This window comes from Cygnus olor, chromosome 1, assembly GCF_009769625.2.
Source record: "Cygnus olor isolate bCygOlo1 chromosome 1, bCygOlo1.pri.v2, whole genome shotgun sequence".
NCBI lineage: Eukaryota > Metazoa > Chordata > Aves > Anseriformes > Anatidae > Cygnus > Cygnus olor.
The window spans coordinates 32,179,371-32,197,836 of record NC_049169.1 but is presented as its reverse complement, the minus strand read 5'-3'; the positions used below and the strand labels follow the sequence as shown (position 1 = coordinate 32,197,836).

The following is an 18,466-nucleotide window of genomic DNA, read 5'->3' as shown; positions in this document are numbered from 1 at the left end:
TTCCTAGAAATGTTTACATTTATAATTAAAATCTTGTAATTTATAAAGTATTTATATAATAAATATGCTTGTGTGAATCGTACTTGAGTACTTTTGCTTTTTTTTTTAAAATCAAATACTTAGCACAGAACATTGCAAAAATATGTAATCTTGTTTATGCACCGAATAACTACAATATTAATACTGCCTCACCATTATAGATAAAGACTTATACTGGAATAACTGTCACACAGGCAGGTGGTAGTCATAGAGACATTTTCAATGGAAGCAAATGCTACTTCAGAGGTACAAACTCCACATCTGCATGCTCTTTCCAGCCCCTACCCCCATGTTCACCTATACATTTTTGGGGGGGTTGCCCCATAGATCATTCACTGAAATAATCTAGGTCAGTTCTTCTGATTATTTTATAGCATGGTCCCTCAACAGCTACTTTGGCATAAGGTGAACTGAAATCTACCTCCATCTACAAGAGGGTTATTTTCTTTTCAGCCCTGAAACACTGGTCACAGGCTGGAAAGTGCTCAGCTCTTCTGCTGCAGAATCTCTCTGAAAATCCACTACCAGATCAAGTGACTTTAACCTGATATCCAACATAGCATATTCTTGGGTAATGGTAGTGATTTTTGAATAAAAATGTATTCTCTATAATTAAAGTATATCCTGTGACCAAATTAAACTTTTGCATGAAAGAACATTGCATCATATTATTTTCTTCATCCTTTCTTTCCTTTTTTTCTTGTTTTGGGATTTCAGCCCTAGTCTAGGGAGAAAGTACTTTTGTGCTCTGCCATTATATTTTCATGTTATTATTCTGATTTCACTGAGAAACAGGGCTTAATCAATCCATTTAAACTTCCGATAATTCTCATCTTGTGGGCGATTTGAGGAAAACATGAGCCTGATGATTGGCTCTGATGAATTTGGAAATTTGGTGATGCTGACAAGTTAAAAGGTTTAATAAAAGGAGAATCGTGGGTTGTACTTACAGTACTGTGCTGCTATTTCCTTTAACTGACATGCCCACAAACCTGCATCGCAGCCCAGCTGGGTGCCAGCACAGCTGGGTGCTCGGTGAGAGGCTGAAGGCTCCACCAGGTGGGTCTGTGCCTGCCGAGCTGGCACCACTGGTCGCAGACAAGTGATTCTCCAGCTTTGGCTGATGTCTAAGAAAGGAAACATTGAACTGTCCCATCACTCATCCTTACAGTAAAAAAATAAACTAATTGAGGAATGATAATAGAGGACTGTAATGATGCTTTCCCCGGATGTCCTCTAGACCATGTTCAATCCCATCAGCTATTAGGTGACACAACTTGCTTGCGTATGCACACACACACATTGAGTGCTTGTCTGAATGTTGAAGAGGGACTATATGTAAAAAAAAAAAAACCTTTTTGCTCACATTCAGCCCACAAAATGTCTCTCGGTGTGCTATGAAATGCTGGTGTACTGCCTAGGACCTGTGACATCTCTTCCCAGAATCTTTCTCCTACCCTTATTTCCCCTGAGGTGGAGCCAGAAACCCTGACTTTGTGTCCTCTAATGAGTCTCCAATTTGAGTTGAATTCAAAGGTCTGTTCTCTTGCCCTTTTGTGCCCCTCTCCCTGCAGAGGAGCAGAATGCACGCAGAGGTGTGTTGTACAAGCAGCCCATCCCATGTTCAGGGGAACAGCTGTGGCCGTGATTCCACCACGTTTGTGTCCGTGTGGATTTTTGATGATGGTTATATATTTTTCTTGTATAACTGAAAGGCTCTAATATTCAAGATGTACTTGAAATAATGAGGGAAGCCTTGTTTTTTGTTTTTTGTTTTTCCAACTCCTGTAGCCTTGAATGTGGTTAGCATAACTTCTCAGATTTGTGTACTATCTGAAATAAAAATTACACATGACTAGGAGGGGTTTTATGTCTTAACAGTTTTATTGTGGTAACACATGAGATCCCTGAGAAACTCAGAATCTGAACAAAATACTACAAACAGATTCCTGAAACTTGATGACTTGATGTTCTGTGGCTATCAAAACTGCATGTGAATTAGAAGTGAAGCAGAGATATGCTATAATACTTTAACCTCACATTAAAAATTAGAGAACCAAAAAATAACATACAAAAACAGTTTTAAAGCATGATAGTTGAATTTTAATAGGAAATAAATATTAAAATGGGCATTATATATATACTGCAGTTGAGATTCCATGTTCACCATAAATCCATGCTGAACCTATTTACTTATTTATAAATTAAAACAATTCCCAGTTGTACTCTAAAGAACCCCACCAGAACCTTTTCCAAAAATTAACTTCCGTGATACATCAGAATTCCCTATTTCATTTGTAGATGTAGTACTTGAACCATGAAATGCCACAGGCTGGCCTTAAATGCGTTTATATTTGCTCAAGTGTTGAACAATTCTGAAGTATTTTGCTCACTTAACACAGGTAAGAGTAGCCTGGCAGAACTGATAGGAGATAACATCCTCAAGGCTAAAGAGTGGCAGCCCTGGGAAGAATTTGCATCCTATGGACCAGCTCCTGGTTTTGTTCTTGTAAGGCCTGCTCTGCTCTCCTGGTCATCATCTCCTGAGCCTGTATGTTTTTTTTTCAGGATGGCCTTGTTGTGTTTATGCATTAACGAAAACTTTGAGGGGGGTCTCATCAGCCCCCTCTCTCTCCGGTGTGCTTTGGAAATATGCAGAAAAGATCATAGAAGAAGTAAGGTATTGCTTTAAAAGTTCATTCCTGCTTCACACTACGGGCTCAGAGCAATAACTATGATAAGAGCAGAGGAAAATTACCTTCTGCATTATATTCAAACAGAAGAAAAGGCTATCTGACTTGGAGCTGAATACAACGATTAATCTTCTCATCCACAGAAGGTGGGTTTCTTTTGCACAATTAAGTTTATTTTGCAATACCACAGCTTGAGAGGCTTTTCTGGGCTATGTTTATCCTGGCCTTAGAGAAGTAATCTGTGCTCTGTTTCTGATAAATTTCTTCTTGTGTTCACTTATGACAGATATTCCTTTGAATTGGCTGTATAAAAATACTGTAGCAGTAGAGCAGAGCAAAGATCTAACTGTATTTATGTCTATATTCTGTCTTTAAACATGAACAGCTGTGCATACATTCATCTGTCTCATGTCTGACTCTGTGCTGCCATCCAGAACCTTTTCCTTTTTAATAAACAAATGTTTCCTTCTTTAATCTGTGTGTGTTTTTTTCTCTGTTCCTGCAACAAAATTTTCTTGTCTGCATATGTTTTTCTAATCTTATTTGTACAATTAAACAAAGCATGCAACACAGAGAGCCCACTGGGCAAATGGTCGCTCTCTACTCTCTCTCAGAGCAGCTGAAATAAAATACACTATTTCTGTCTTGCACACCATTACTATTTTGTTTTGGAAAGCAAAATCCTGCATTTATGAATACTGAAAGACTCTTTTTGAAATCCCTGTATGGTCTTATTTTACAGTCTGATTTACAGAAGCAAGGAACATTCAGGGAGAGCTCATGAATTTTCCATATGCGAAGGGCTGGAGTGATTCATAGTAGCAACAGATATTCATGCCTGATGGGATTTAATCCTTTTTTACACTTCAGTTGTCTCTGGTGGTTGTTCATTGATCATGATAATGATGCTCCTGGTCAGTTCATCACTCTCTGTGAGTTTTTTGATGTTCCTCTGGAAGCTGGAATAATTAAAACTGTGGTTGTACAGAACATATTTACATTTGTGCTAGTAAATACAGGAGGCAGCGGTTTTTTTTTAATGCTTTGTGTTTAAAATGTCCTGCAGAAAAGGCTTATTGTAAAAATATTTATTTAACACCTCTGTAAAGAAAACAGCAGCTCTGCTACTATTTGTGTTCCTTGAAGGTCTGCAGCTCAAACAAGGCCAAGACAGCAGCCACCAGTAGCCCCTTTCATCAGGGTTTACAAGGTATTTAGCTAAGAATTCTTTTGCCCTTCCGTTATTGCTTTCTGTCTTGAGTTTATTACTACTCTTGCCTGAAAAGGAACATCATCTCCAGCTCCTCAGACAAATCCCTGCTAGCAAATTCTGAGAGAAAGGAAAAAGAGGAATCAATTCATAGTTGTTACCTCAAAGGGAGAACACACAAGCTGTGGGTTTAGATTTTTTTTTTAAGCTAACACAAAAACAGTACCAGAAAGAGCCCAGTAAAAAAAAAAAAAAAAAAAAAAAAAATTATTTTACTTCTAGAGTCGTATCTTCCAGCATTAAAGATTCATTGCAATTCCCTCTTACATGGTTGGGTATATTTTTGGTACTCCTCAGCCAAATATTTACTCGGAGGGATTATTGTAAGATGGATCTATGGGGGAGAATGCAGATAGGCAGGCTTAAAAGAGGGAGATTGTCTTTGGGTTTGAAGTGCACTCTTCTGCAGTGTGTTTGCCTGGCCAGCTGTCGACAGCATTGCTTCATAAGAAATTCAACATTCAGAATATTTTTGATGAAGCAGAGGAAGTGAACTCTGGAGCACTGCTCTGAGCAGCAACTTATGCCCCTGTTTAAGCAGAGGCACACAGAGGACTTTTTCTCTAAAATGGAAACAAGCTTCTGGCTATCTGAAAAGCTTACCTATCCCATAATCAAACAAACCCCCCACTATTGTTACCAGTGCTCTGTGTGGTCTGCTGTTACTGCCCTAATAAATTATATATAAACAGTAAGAATCATGAAATTTTAATAAAAGTACGTCTAAAGGCAATTCTCTGCTGGCAGTGTCTTTTTCTTTCTGTGTGTTTTGTTCCATGTACCACAAACACTGTTGTTTCATATCCTTTGGATGAACCTGACATTTCGAGCTGGAACAATGTTCTTTGGAGGAACTAGTTCTTCAAAATGCTTCTGCTTTACTTTTGGAAAATGTAAGATAGCGTATTCTAATATTATTGCCCAGGGAGCAGATATTGAAACAACCACCCCACACATGTACACTCCTTATCAAGCCATTGCAATGGTGTTTTCTGTGTCAGAAGAAAGAATTTGGCACAAGCATGAAAAGCAACTTGGCAAAGAGGCTTTTTTTTTTTTTTTTTTTTGACATGGTACAAGATTTTATGTGTGCTCGCAGTTCAATACAATAAAAGACTTCTGATCCCACAAGTCACCATACCAACGTGTATTTCTAGCCCTTTATGGAACCCCAATAATACGCAGCATAGAATCGTATGCTGGTGTGGTGCACAGATCTAGTGGGGGGGATCTAGCTCCCTGCACTTCAGACCTTAGGCTGTGGGGTTTGTTTTGGTTTGTTTCTACACATATCTGTGTGTGTCTGTATGTAAATGTATATACACATATATGTATATGTATAAATATTAGTGTTTATACACTAATATATACGCTATATATTACAAATATATACACACACACATACTAGGAGCTACTTTTGCAATGAAGTTTGTTCCTGGTTATGTGTCTTCCTCTAGTGTTTTGTCCAGGACAAAGCATGTGGTTATTTTTCATATATATTTTTCAAAATACACTATTACTAATAGGAAAACAGGAGAAATGAAGTAACACATTAACTCTTTTTGTTTGTTTTTCATTTGTTCTATATATTTATTTTTAATCATGAGTTGCTATTTAAAATTTTAATTTCTCATCTTACTAGGAATGTTGCCAATTAAATTCCCTAGAACTACTCAAGAATAAGTCACTCTGCAAGCAGGAATTACATACCAATCTAAGGGCATATTTTGCTTTAAAGATATATCTAGTTGTACATTGCGCTGCTAATTTACACTGCCTTAACAATCTGAGCCAAAGCTAAATAATGTGATCAATACCATCCCAAATATGAGCTCAAAATATTAGCATATTAGATATGAGGTTATTCAAATGCTTTCCTAGCATGCAGGAGACTCAGGTTGTCATTCCTACATAGCTACAAGTAGCAGAAGAGAGTCTTAAACCTTGATCTTCTTCCTAAAAAGAGTATGCTCCTAATTGCTGAATTTCAGAGTATATCAAAGAATCTCTCTTGCATATATTTATTTGTACATGTAAATATATGTATAAAGCTTGTTAGGCTGGAAAGTGATTTAGTTTTTTTTGCACTGGGTTGACCCAGTCCTTGCTCTGGCGATGTCGCATTGATTCTTTATCACCAGGAAAGGGCTTGTCTGTGAACCACAGGAGGAGAAGTCTCCTGTGTGGACTTCAGTGGTCAGCTTAGAACTCACACCTTAGCATTTCCTAGAGGCAATGTGGGTAGCTTGTGCTCCAGCCATACTGGCCTTCTGTCAATGTCATGGCCCTAATTTTTCCCCAAGTACTGTCAAGGAACATCCTGCATGCAGCTGCGGCTCACAGGGCCTGGCAGAGCACCTCAGGGGCTGCACTGAGGTCCCTGTGGTGTTCCACTCAGGACGGATCTCCTTTCGTCCCTCTGAAGTTCAGGAGTCACCTGTCTTTCAGCCCATTGGAAGGAGCAAGACAAATAGAAGGTGAAAGGTATCCTCTTCAAATGTCCCATTGTCTTAGGGCTTTTGACCGTTCTTAGCATTTATTGTCTGTAGCAAATTTCACAGGTCCATTACAGAAACAGTAAGAGGGCCCAGTAGCTCTCAGTGGTCTATTTTATAAAGTCCTGTACAGCCAGGTGCCTCAGGGCCGAAGGACAGTAATATATTGAACAATGAAAGATGTAAGGTGACATACGCTGTGGAAAATTGGGAAATAATCTGTCACGATTTCCTATCCTGGTCACTGTATACCTGCATTAGGGTCAAAGGTGCTTCTTAACAAGGAAATGTGACTGTCAATCCAGACAAGAAACATTAAACAGCTCTTGCCTGGCATCAAATAAAGTCTTGCCTTTGAGGTTATAGCTACCCTACTAAGCAGTGGCACAACATAGATCACCTCTGTGGGTGTGTAGGTACGAGAGCCCCCACCAAGGCAGGGGTCCCTGCTTACTGCTGGGAGTCCCTGTCAGGGGCCACTCCAAAACATGTCCACAGCTCATCTGCGGGGTGGTATAGGCCACAGCAGTGCCAAGAAACGTGGCACAAGCAGTGAGACAGTGTTGGGAAAGCCCACAGCAGCTCCCCTGGGGTACAGTTTAGGTGTGGAAAACCTGAGGTGAGAGCTGAGTCCCTTCTTGTCCCTCTCTCACGGAGCTTATGCTCGTCACCTCGGATGCAGCAGCAGCCTTTGTATCAACCTCTCCCTTTGGTGCAGAAACCTCTAACACCCCAGGCAGGAATGAAACACTTGCTAATGTGTTCCCACGCATGGAGCTGTCACGCTGTTTCACTGCCACCCTCCCCTCTTCTCATTACAAGCACAGCTAAATTGCATTGCTAATTTTCCCTGGGTGCGTTTTGAAGGAGGAGGATGCTCGTTTGGGGAAAACATCTTGAATTTTTAAGAAGTTGCAAAAGAGTCTGTAACTCTGGCAGATTGTGAGGGAGAGGAAATTTGTGGTTTTGAATAACATAAAGTGGCGCCAGCTCCTCTACATTTATTCCAGGGGAAATTTTATTAATGGTTGGGAAATACAATCTGACTCCAGATTTCCCTATCTCAGACCTTTCCGATAGGCTGTCCTGCCTAACGCAACAGCAGCATGGGGGCTTTCTGCAGGGTACCTGCAGGTGACACAGAGGGATTGCAGTCATGAGCCCATGAGGGCTTGGTACCTCAGTCAGAAGCCCACAGAGTGGCGTGTTTGCTCATCACGAATCCCTTTTACTGTGCTAGGCCCTGTGCAGTGACCCTGGAATGAGTATACCCTGCATTTTGGGGTCAGGGTGCTCTTTCCAGCAGATGCTGCATTGGGTCTGGGTGAAGAGGGGTCTGAGCAGTGTGCTTACGGAGACAGACCCTTGCCCCTTTGCAGCTCTGCAACCAGCATGCACCGTCTCGGGGTGGAAGCACAGGACAGGTCACAAGTCAGGGTTTGGGAACATCTGGTTCACATTTATCCGGAAAAATTTCCATCAGACACCAATGGCTTGGACCGATGGAGAGAGGGAGTGTATTTCTCAAACATCTTCAGACTAGGCAGTGTTTCTGAACTTGAAGCAATAAATTAAGGCTTAAGGAAAACATTTAATACCCAATGGCTGAAACAGGCCCATTCTCTGAGAAGACATAGCTGTTTATGTTAGAAATCTGGTTTCTCTTACATCTCTGTTGTGCCAACTTTCGTAAGAATCTACACCTAACCTTTGGGAGAAATATTCCGCCTGCAAATGGGAAAGTTTGCTGAGCAGCACAATAAAACTGCAGGAACTCCAAAATGCTCATTTTACAGTATCATGTGCACCAATACCAGTGCAGTACTTAGAGCAATCGCTTCCTCCCTGTTTCTGGAGCACATATTGGGTGCACAAGTTGAAATCAGAATCTTGCCAGATGTTACCCTAATGTCCCACAAGATGGTGACAAAATAATTCTAATTACATAACACTTTGATTTGTGGAACAGGCAGACTTAGTGACTCCAACTATTTTCTTACCATGCAGTTGCATTAGACTCTGCTGATATAACATACTTTGAGCATATTTTAATGTCTTACTCATTTGTAAGAGGTTCGTTCTTTCAAGTACTTTTTTGATTGTATTTTAAATTAACTTCAGGACTAGATAGAGACTTTCAGTCCTCCCACATTAGGAGTCACAAGTTCCCTACACGCTGGAGAAGGAAAAGCAGTTTTATTGCTTCTGATCTATCCCTTTGCCAGACTGCTTCCCTTCTCCTCCCTCTGTGTGTTTTGTGTGTGTGAGACCTCACGTTTCATAAACTCTTTCCTTTCTGAATTAAACATGAAAAAAACTGCGGTAAGTGAGGCATAAGAGAAGGGATCATTGCAGAGCAGGTACATGCTCTCCAGAGGCAAGGCTGGGAACAAACACGGCTGGGAAGAACTGAGGCTCCTGAAATGGGATGGCTGGAACTCCTCTCCCTTACCCTTACTCACCCAGATAGATTGTTTATTAGAGTTTTTTATGGTCAGTTTTGGCTGTTTGCTTTTTTGGGGCAAGCAAGTTGAGAAGCCTGAAAGGGACCCGAACTGCAGAATTCATCTCTGGAAAATCATGCCCTCAAACTGGGCACTGGAGTGGAGATGGAGCAGGCTTCCAGGCATCCACATCACCAACTGCTTGTCATTTGGGGGTAACTGTATTGTCCTATATTAGAAACAGTTGCTTCCCTGGGTCCTATTGTTTTAGAAACAATAAAGGTGACAAAGCTCCTTTTTTTTTTTTTTTTTTTTTTCTTTTATAGCCAGTCAAAGGACAATAAAAACAATCTGTAAATATACTGTAAATATTAGCTCTTCATTTTGGTGAAGACAGGAGCTGATTTTCATAGACTGAGAGGCTCTGGCCCTTCAGTTGCCTGAAGATTGTAAAGAAAACACATTCCCAGCTGTAGCTGTGGGTTTCTATCAATAGATGGCAAGATCAGACTAGTCCTTTGGCTACAACTTACAAATGCATTTCGGTGACTTGAAAGCCACAGGACCAGATTTTCAGAGGTGTTTAGACATCTAATTCACAGTGATTTAAATCTGAATTTGGTGCCTGAATATGTTCAATTTCTGTCTGGAAATATCACTTTAAAATGACTTAAGCATTCAGGACCCAGTGTTAAATGCAAAGCTTGTGTGATAATGTGCAGAGATGCCCAACTCGTTCTGAACAAGCTTGTTTGGCTATTGGAAGTGGTGTGGCCATGTGAGCATGGCAGCCTGCCCAGGAAAATCATTCCTGCTGAGGCATGTACTCAGATCATCTTCAAAATCTCACCTCCTGCCTTCAAAGGTATTTGCTGTAAATTTCTTTCCTAATGATTTTGACCAGAACCAATACAGGATGACTGTGATGCACTTGCAATTTTTAATACTACACATGAGATTCAATTGGATTTAGTGTAGCATCATTTAGCTTCTACTCTGTGAGACTGGTTGTAGCCAGCTGGAAAAGCACTCTGATGGCAGTGTGAGCAGCAGCAGAGGGATGGTTTGGACTCAGGGACAGCCCTGTTCTCAGCACCAGTAGTTTACCAAGACTTAGGAGGATTTTTTTTTTCCAACCTTAATTCTAATTTCAAGGGTTATTCTCTCTCCCTGCCAATTTCTCTTTCTCTCTCCATATTCTTTGTAATGTCCGTCCTGGACCTTCTCAGTGATGACTTCCCTCACAGGTGCAGCCTCACACCATACATTGCTCCACACCTCTGCTATTGTCAGATGCTACATTTGACACCTGACAGTAGAAGAAACCTTGCCTTTCTCTGCTGGCACAGCCACATTGAGCAAGTTCGTACTGTCTACGCCCACTTTTAGCAGGTTTTTACATATAAGCACAGTGAGTAATAACAAGCACAACCATGCTCATCTGGAAGTGGGCTATTCACGCTTGCTGTATAATTTTCAAATAATAAGCTAGATGCCTAAACCTATGTTCAACATATAAATAAACATGACCTAATTTTAAGCATCTGCCATTCCCATGGCCTTTGCAGACATAAATTAAATGTGCAGTCTTTGGCACCCAACTGGGAAAGTTTTGGTTTATTTTTCCAGGGGCCTTCAAGAAAGCTCATTTGTGTGCCAGTGCTTTAAAGGCATAAATACAGTGACTCAAAAGCAGGGCCTTTGGGCTTTACCATCAATCCTGGGCAAAACATCAGAGCTACTGATAGAGTTCTTTTTGCAGGAAAATACTATCAGCAATGCCAGTCAGCAGAGTTTTATGGAAAAAAAGCTCTTGTCAGATTCACCTAATATCATCTTTCACGCTGTTTTAACATGGGTGTTTTAACAAAATGAGGTTGGTTGATAAAGGTTTTAAAACTGATAACATTTATTTATACTTCTGCAGGGTATTTAACATGATCTATTGTGTGTTTTTTTCATTAGTGGAAGAACCAAAAATCTAACTGTAGAAGAGAAAGCATCCTCAGATGACTCTCTTTCTAGTCAGATCCCATTACAGGTTCTTGGCTTTTTACAGCAATGAAGGGGAAAAATCATTAAGCTGTGAATGAAATATGCTGCAGAAAATGCATGCCTCCCCTGCCCTTAGTTGGCCATCCAACTAGATCACATTGCTTAGCTCCTCACATAGAATCATAGAATTATAAAGGTTGGAAAAGACCTCCAAGATCACCTAGTCCAACCATCCCCCTACCACAAATATTACCGATTAAACCATGTCTCTAAATACCACATAATTTAGTTTTGAATATCTCCAGCAGTGCAGATTACATAGTCTCTGGGCAACTTCTCCAAATGTTTGACAGAATGGGAAAAAAAAAATCTACTATCTGACTGGAATTTCCTGTGTTGCAAATTCTGTGTTGCAATTTGTGTCTACTGCCTATAGCCCAAGAAGAGCATGGTTTCTTCTTCTCTATATCCCAATTAAATTTTTGTAGACAGCAGTAAGCTTCCCCCAAAGCTGTCTCTTGCTTGTTTACTAGGACCCCAGCTCCTTTCTGCAAAGCTGCTCTCTAGTCAATTGACACCCTGCCTGTTTTGGCTGTTGCATAGAGTTATTCCAGACATGGGACTTCCCCCTTGCTTTTATTGATCCTGCGGGGCTCCTGGTTCCATTCCTTCAGTCCATCCTGGTCCCTCTGAATAGCAGCCCTGCCCTTCAACAAACCAGCTTCTTCCACAAATTTCATATCTGCAAAGCTGCAGAGAGTGCACCTCATCCTGTTGTCCAGGTTATTAATAAAGATGTTGAACCTTATTGGCTTCTGTGTTGAACCTTTAGTATGCCACCACTGACCAGACGCATGATGGACTTTGCCCTGCTGCTTACCACCCTCAGTCCTGCTGGTCACCATACACCTAGCCAGCTTCCACCTATCCTGTAATCCATGTCCTTCATCCACATCTCACCAGTTTGATTATAAGGATACCATAGAAAATCTTGCCAAAGTTAAAGTAAGCAATATGCCCTGCTCTTTACTTGCCCACACTGCCAGACATCTCATTACAGAGGACTAGCAGGCTGGTCACTGTCTGGTTGCTCCCAAGCACCTTCCCATCCCTCATGTGCTCAGAAATGGCTTCCAGTAGGATCCGCCCATAGAATCATAGAATCATTAAGGTTGGAAAAGACCTCCAAGATCATCTAGTCCAACTGTCCCCCTACCACCAATATCACCCACTAAAACATGTCCCTAAGTACCACATCCAACCTTTTCTTAAACACCTGCAGGAACAGTGACTCCACCACCTCCCTGGGCAGCCCATTTCAATGCCCACTCCATAAACTTCATGGGATTGAGGCAAAAATGACCCCTTTAGCCTCAGAATAAAATTAAATTCTGAATATTTCTCTACACCGGAAAGAATCTGATCCTACTTTACAGGTACTGAAGAGTTTATAATTAGTAAAATCCCAATTTATGGGATTTTAAGCCAATTACACAGGAAAGTTGGGCCAGAATTAGGAAAAGACATGAATGTCCTCTGTCACTGCTTTATCTATAAATATGACCAAATATTTTGGGGGCATTATACCCTTCCCCTCTTGATAGTGTGATATTTGGTCCATTTACTTCCAATGGATGTCACTCCTGATACAACAAACCTCTATCACCAGAGGTATATTTCAGCTGGAAACTGCTAATAAGAGAGGAAGTAGGGGACAACAACAGTCCGCAGGGAGGTTATGAACCAATTTTACAAGCAAACATGCAACTGCAGCCCCCAAAACCCAGTGGAGCAGGATGGGCTGAGGAGTAAAACATTTCTCCAGGCTGCATGGCAGGAAAGAGTGGTTCATCTTCCTCTTCTGTGCTGTGCATCCTGCTAAAGAAACCATCCTCCCCCTCACTGACTGACAGGCTGGGTATGAAATGTAAGCCACTCCACTATGTCCTGCACCAGAACTGGGGCAACTGGTGGAGGAAAGGGAGGCCAGAGTGGAGGCACGGAAGCTGTGGCCTCTCCAACTGCCTCATCAGGACCCGTCAGAGCTTCTCTGTAGGAGCCCTTTGGCACAAGCAGAAGGCCCAGTGCGAAGCAGTGGTACCATTCCCTCCATGTCTTCAAAGCTGAGCTCTGCCATCACTTCTTCCACTTCTCTGGAAGATGCCTTCTGCCGATCCTGTCCTGAAAACCCGAAATGTTGCAGCACTTGGGAACACGTAAGAAGAAGAAAAGCTCAGTGCTGGATTAAAGCCACTTTTGGCACAAGATAAAAGACGCCCTCTCTCTCTCGTGCGCACACACATACACAGACAGGAGGAAAAGCTCCCAGGGGCACAATCAATTACAGCTCTCTCTCTTCTGGACTGTCAGAGATAGTTGCTGGCACAGGCCCTGCTGGAGTATAAACCAAAAGGGATTTACAAAAACAAATCCTCAGCTGGTGTATATACCTTGTACACCCGCATGGCCCACAGCAATTTGTAGAACAGGAGGAAGAAGACTAATATATAATGATACACAAGCACAATTAATATTTTTCTCTTAATTGAATTTCCTCTGGCCTTCTGTAGTGAACTGACTGAAACAAAGGCTTTGCTGTTTCATGCTGCTCATGAAAAGTTCAAAATTTTCAGAAATCTGACTTAGTCCCAAGTGGGACAGACAGAATCTTTAGATATAGCTGGATGTATTCATGCAGATACAAAGCAGGAAATTCTACAAAGGCTTAACTTGGAAAATCCAAATTACAGTGTGGGAGACAGACCTGCTGATGGTGTATTGGCTTGTCCATTTTGCGGCTGCTGGTAGAGTCTGTAAAACTAGCCAGAGTATGGATAGAAAAGTCATAGAAGTGTCACACAGGAAGGTAACCTGAAAAAGTCACCAGGCCTTCCTTGGCAGAATCAACAGCATGTGTTTTATCAATTACAGCTGGGGAATACAGCTTGAGTGCAAATATTTGCAACCAAAACAGAATTAAACATTTGTTCTGTGATCAGGTAACCAGTGCTGGGTCACTGTGACAGCCACATAGATCAGACTAATATGGTTAACATGAACAATGGGGATCTATGCTGCAGTCATGTAGGAAAATGCTGTATTGCCTTGTTCTGGATATAGAAAACATTAGGATAAACGGTAGGAATATATGGGTTCAGTTTAATGTTAGAAGGGGATTAAAAACAAGCTGAGGGTCTGATGTGAACCTGTTATTTATTTTTGATGTTACACTCAATGCATCTCATACCCTTCTGAAATTTTCAGTTCTGGCCTCATGGCAGATTTCTATGATGCAACCGCCAAAGTGGCAGGAGTGGGTGAAGAACAGACAAATTTGGAAGCCTGGCTCAGGGTGCAGCAGGCACCCTCTCACCTAGGGGGGGGGCCATGGAGCTGCTTTGGGTTTTAGGAGCTCAGGAGGCCCCAACATGGGCAGTAGGAGTGCAGTAATAAATAAAAAGCCCACCCTAAACAAGTTTCAAGTTTAGATTAAAAGCCTAAATGCTAGTCTCCAGCTCTAAAGATCTGGGGCAATAATTTGAGCCACATGTCTGATTACATTAATGGCATGTGTTAATGTTTGTAACCAAGCACAATCTTCACTGCAAGCAGCACCTCAGAGCCTGTAAGCGGCAGTCTCTGCGTGTGGGGATCAAGGGCAGGATCAGGCCTTCCCCTTCTGGGCAGGGGCTAGAGGTTTCAGCAGTTGTAGGGAGGAGCGGCTGGGGCTGTTAACAGCCTGCTCAGTGCTGGGCAGACATTTCTATGGGCTGGGGACACAGGCCTGAGCCGCCATCTTGAACACAGGCCACACCGTGCACCTGGGAGTGCTGTTACCCGTCACCCTACTCTGCTGTGACCACATGGGCCTTGCTAAAGAAAAGCTTGCAAAACTGCAAATCCAAATCTAAGCTAATGGTTAGTTAGGGGTAACACATGCTTTCCTGGACACAGCAACTCGGTGTGCCTCTTCTTGTGTGATCACCACAGAGTGTGGCAGGAGTTGTGCAATTCAGAGAGGCTATGGAAAAAATAATCAGCTGAGGTGTGCAGAGAAGAAGAACTGGGGAGGAGGGCTCTTTATTATTATTATTATTATTATTATTATTATTATTATTATATTTCTTTTTCTTTCTGTTTTCCTAAATATTGTGGAGCATGTTGTGGGAAAATTTTAGCCATCTGTCTAACGGATATTAGTGAAGGGGAGACTGTGTTAAAAATAAAGTGCCAGGTTGTCCTCTGCAGAAAGTTAATAAAAAGAAGGAAGTGAAAGACTGCTCATTATTTTTAATGACTCTGCTTTCCAGCAGAGCGCCTGTATCTCCCTGCCTTTACATTCTGCCTTATTTCAGTTCATTACGGCACATTAAACTGCTCAAGAGAATGACGGCTTTGTTCTAAAGCACTGAATTTATCAGGAGGCCCCTGGCCCAGCCTGCCCAGGCTGTTAATCACAGCCCTGGTGCCAGGAGGAGGATGCTGAGAAGAGCCCGGCAGCCTGTCCGCCCCACAGTGAGTCCAGCCTGGACGGCTGGGCGCTGGTGCTGCTGAACACCATGCACGACCCCATCATCGGAGTCGATTAAGCTGTGCTTGACGAGTGCCTGAACGTTTTCTGCATGCACATGTCCACATTTGTCTCTCTTACTGGCTCTGTCTGACATGAACCTCTCATATCCTGTCAACTGATATTTGCTTTATTAACTTTAAAATATAGGACATGTTCAGCAGTCCCGAAGATGAAGATTCATGAGTGTGCAATTCAGATCACAGCACCATGCAGAGCACCCAGAGCATTCAGCTGTATCTTCAGGCTCCTTGCAGGGAGCAGACAGCAGGTAGGAAAGCTAAAAGCAGAAGCTGCTTTTCCAGATTTGAGAACCAATAGCTTTTCTCAGCTTTGCTTGCAAAAGTACATGCTGTGATTCTCTTAATCTGAAACTCTTCTACTATGCATAAATTGTGCCACATTACAGCTGGGTGTTTGTAGCACTACATTTACTGTGGATTGTTAAGAAGCATAAGACATGCATTTTCTAGGACTTAGAGGAATCACCTAGAAGGGGTCCTCAGGCCCCAGGATATTTCCAGGGTTTTGTCGTACAGCTCCTCACAAACTCATTTGTCAGCAGATTTCATTGTCTTGTTCTGTCCCCACTTCTTGTTTACTGATGGTTGTGGCCCTGAAGTGATTGGGCACAGTCAGACATGCATCCTGCATCTCATACATAATGCAAGCCCACAAGTCCTACACAGTATGGAGGAGCATCTATGTAGCCTGGGGCAGTAGCAGGGAATGTGGGGAGACCTCACACAGCTGTGGTGACAGCAGGAGCATGTCTCTGTACCCTGCTCTTTCCATGAGTTTCCTGTGGCTACTGCTCCACAGCCTCAGCTGCCTCTCCTGGTGGTACAGAGACCTGTGGGATTTCATAATGCCAAGGGCCTTCCAGTGCAAGTGATGCTCCACTGGGACAGTGGCTTTCAAGACTAGCCTGGCCAGTGGGATCAAGTTTTCCTGGAGTTGGGGTAAAGTCGGATGGGATTGGAAGGAGACAGTGTTGATCCTTTAAATTGTAGGCTTGGCAGGCTGGCTGATATTTTGAATTTGCTTATCTTTTAACACAGAACAAGGCCAAAAGTGATTTATACTCACAACTACATTTTTTTCTGCCTGTTTTAATCCAGGAAATGAAAACCGTGACCAGAAGTGTATTCCCCTTGTCTAAACACTGGCATGCTGGTGTTTAGAAGAAAGGGCTCCACCATGATTCTTCCCAACTGCCTGCAGAGTGAAATGAGAGCTTCAGCCAGGGAGAAAAATGAGCTTGTTCCTGGGTGAAAATGCAGCACAGAGTCAGGCAGAGCTTTTTTTTTTTTTTTTTTTTTTTTTTTTTGGGGGGGGGGGGGGGGGGAGAGGATGAAGAGGTGGGGAGATATGGGGGACTGTTTGTTTTCCAGCTCTACCAGACACTAAACTTGGCAGAACCCTGACAAGGCGCTACAAAGTACCCTTCTGGCTGGTGCTGTAAGTTAACAAGAGAAACATTTGATAGATGCCTACTGGCAAGCTAATTAGAGGAGAAGTGATTTGCTGGATTGCAGGAAAAACAAAGGAAGGAGAGGAAAATGTTCAGGCAGATCATTTAAGGTCCTCATCCTGGGAGAGAGGGAGTAACTGGTTTCATTTCCCAGAGGCTAATCCTGCTCTAATTGACTTATTATTAGACTCCAAAGGAAAACAATCCTTGTGGCCATGACAACATACCCAGGGAATGCGTGACTGGCTGCTCTGGGGAAGACACATGGGGAGACAATAGGTTGCAGTGTATGAAGTGGCACAGGATCACATTTGTCATGTGCAGATCTAGGAGGCATATTAGCCCTAACTGGGCATACTGGTTAGCGTTACACTGTGGAAGGGGAATATTAAAGACAACCTTGTGATTCATTTTGGCTCATTTGTCTTCCATGAGAAAATGCACAACCTCTTTCTACACACAGACCAGACAACCAGGGATCACACGTTACAAAAACAGACAATGTGGTAGCTGTAGGTTACTTGTGAACTACAAAAAATAAATTATATATTTATAAACCAAACTCAGGACAGCAAGGTCCTGGTACTGTGAGAGGTGCTCCTATGGATGCGGTACTGTAGAGCTTTAAGAACAAAGATGCATCAAAATACACTAAGTCTGGGAGCTGAGCAAAGGCTTAAAAGATTTGCATTTTTCAAATTGGGAAAATCTGGTGTGCTTTCCATTAGCACTTTGAAAATTATTTTGAGTCACTAGTTTGCATAATTCAAATACATAGCTATAAAATACATAGTTCAAATTTGTGCTAAATTACACTGAGGAAACTATGCTCAGTTTTGATCATTATGTTTGACATGGACTCTTTGGTATTAGAAATGCACTGCAGATATACTATTACTAAAATAAGAACTATTACAAAATGCCTAAGGGATACAATTCGTTATCCAGATAAACTTTCAAATAAGCAGACATAAGTGCATGCTAAATTACAATAAAATTCTTGTGGAATTACATATTTCTGCCGTAACAGGCCAGGTGATCTCATCTCATGCATGTTATTGCTATGAACACCAAAGTTCGTCAAGGAAGCTCAGAAGATACAGTGATGTTCAGGTATAGTCAGATAATATAAGTACTCTGTAAATTAAAGAAATCAAACACAGAAGAAGAAAATCCATTAAAAAAAAAAAGAAAAACTTTGTAGAAAAATAACTTCCACCTCTCAGAAAAACTTTAAGATGTATTTTCATTCCCAAAATTAGTGGAAATGCTTTTCCTTCAGAAGGACTTGAAGGGAACAAGCAAGTTTTGAAAAGATCTCATTAAGTATTTGATTCATGAGAGTGGTATGGCAAGAAAGGTGTAAAAAACTGGTAACTTCTGTTGAACCAGGTTTTCTGAGATTTTGGGCCAGGCTTTTTGGGTAAGGTTTTTATTTCATTGTTTCCAAGAGGAAACTGGTAAAAAGAATAGCCTAAAATTAGGA

The 18,466-nt window shown here is 41.8% G+C and overlaps 1 long non-coding RNA gene across 1 annotated transcript; it reads left to right on the top strand.

Moving 5' to 3' along the window:
* Window positions 1-14,760: 14,760 nt before the first annotated feature.
* On the top strand, window positions 14,761-16,788 carry LOC121064199. The gene is made up of 3 exons (XR_005816404.1): window positions 14,761-14,854; window positions 15,657-15,777; window positions 16,628-16,788. It is a non-coding gene; the product is annotated as an uncharacterized LOC121064199 (long non-coding RNA).
* The last annotated feature ends 1,678 nt before the right edge of the window (window positions 16,789-18,466 follow it).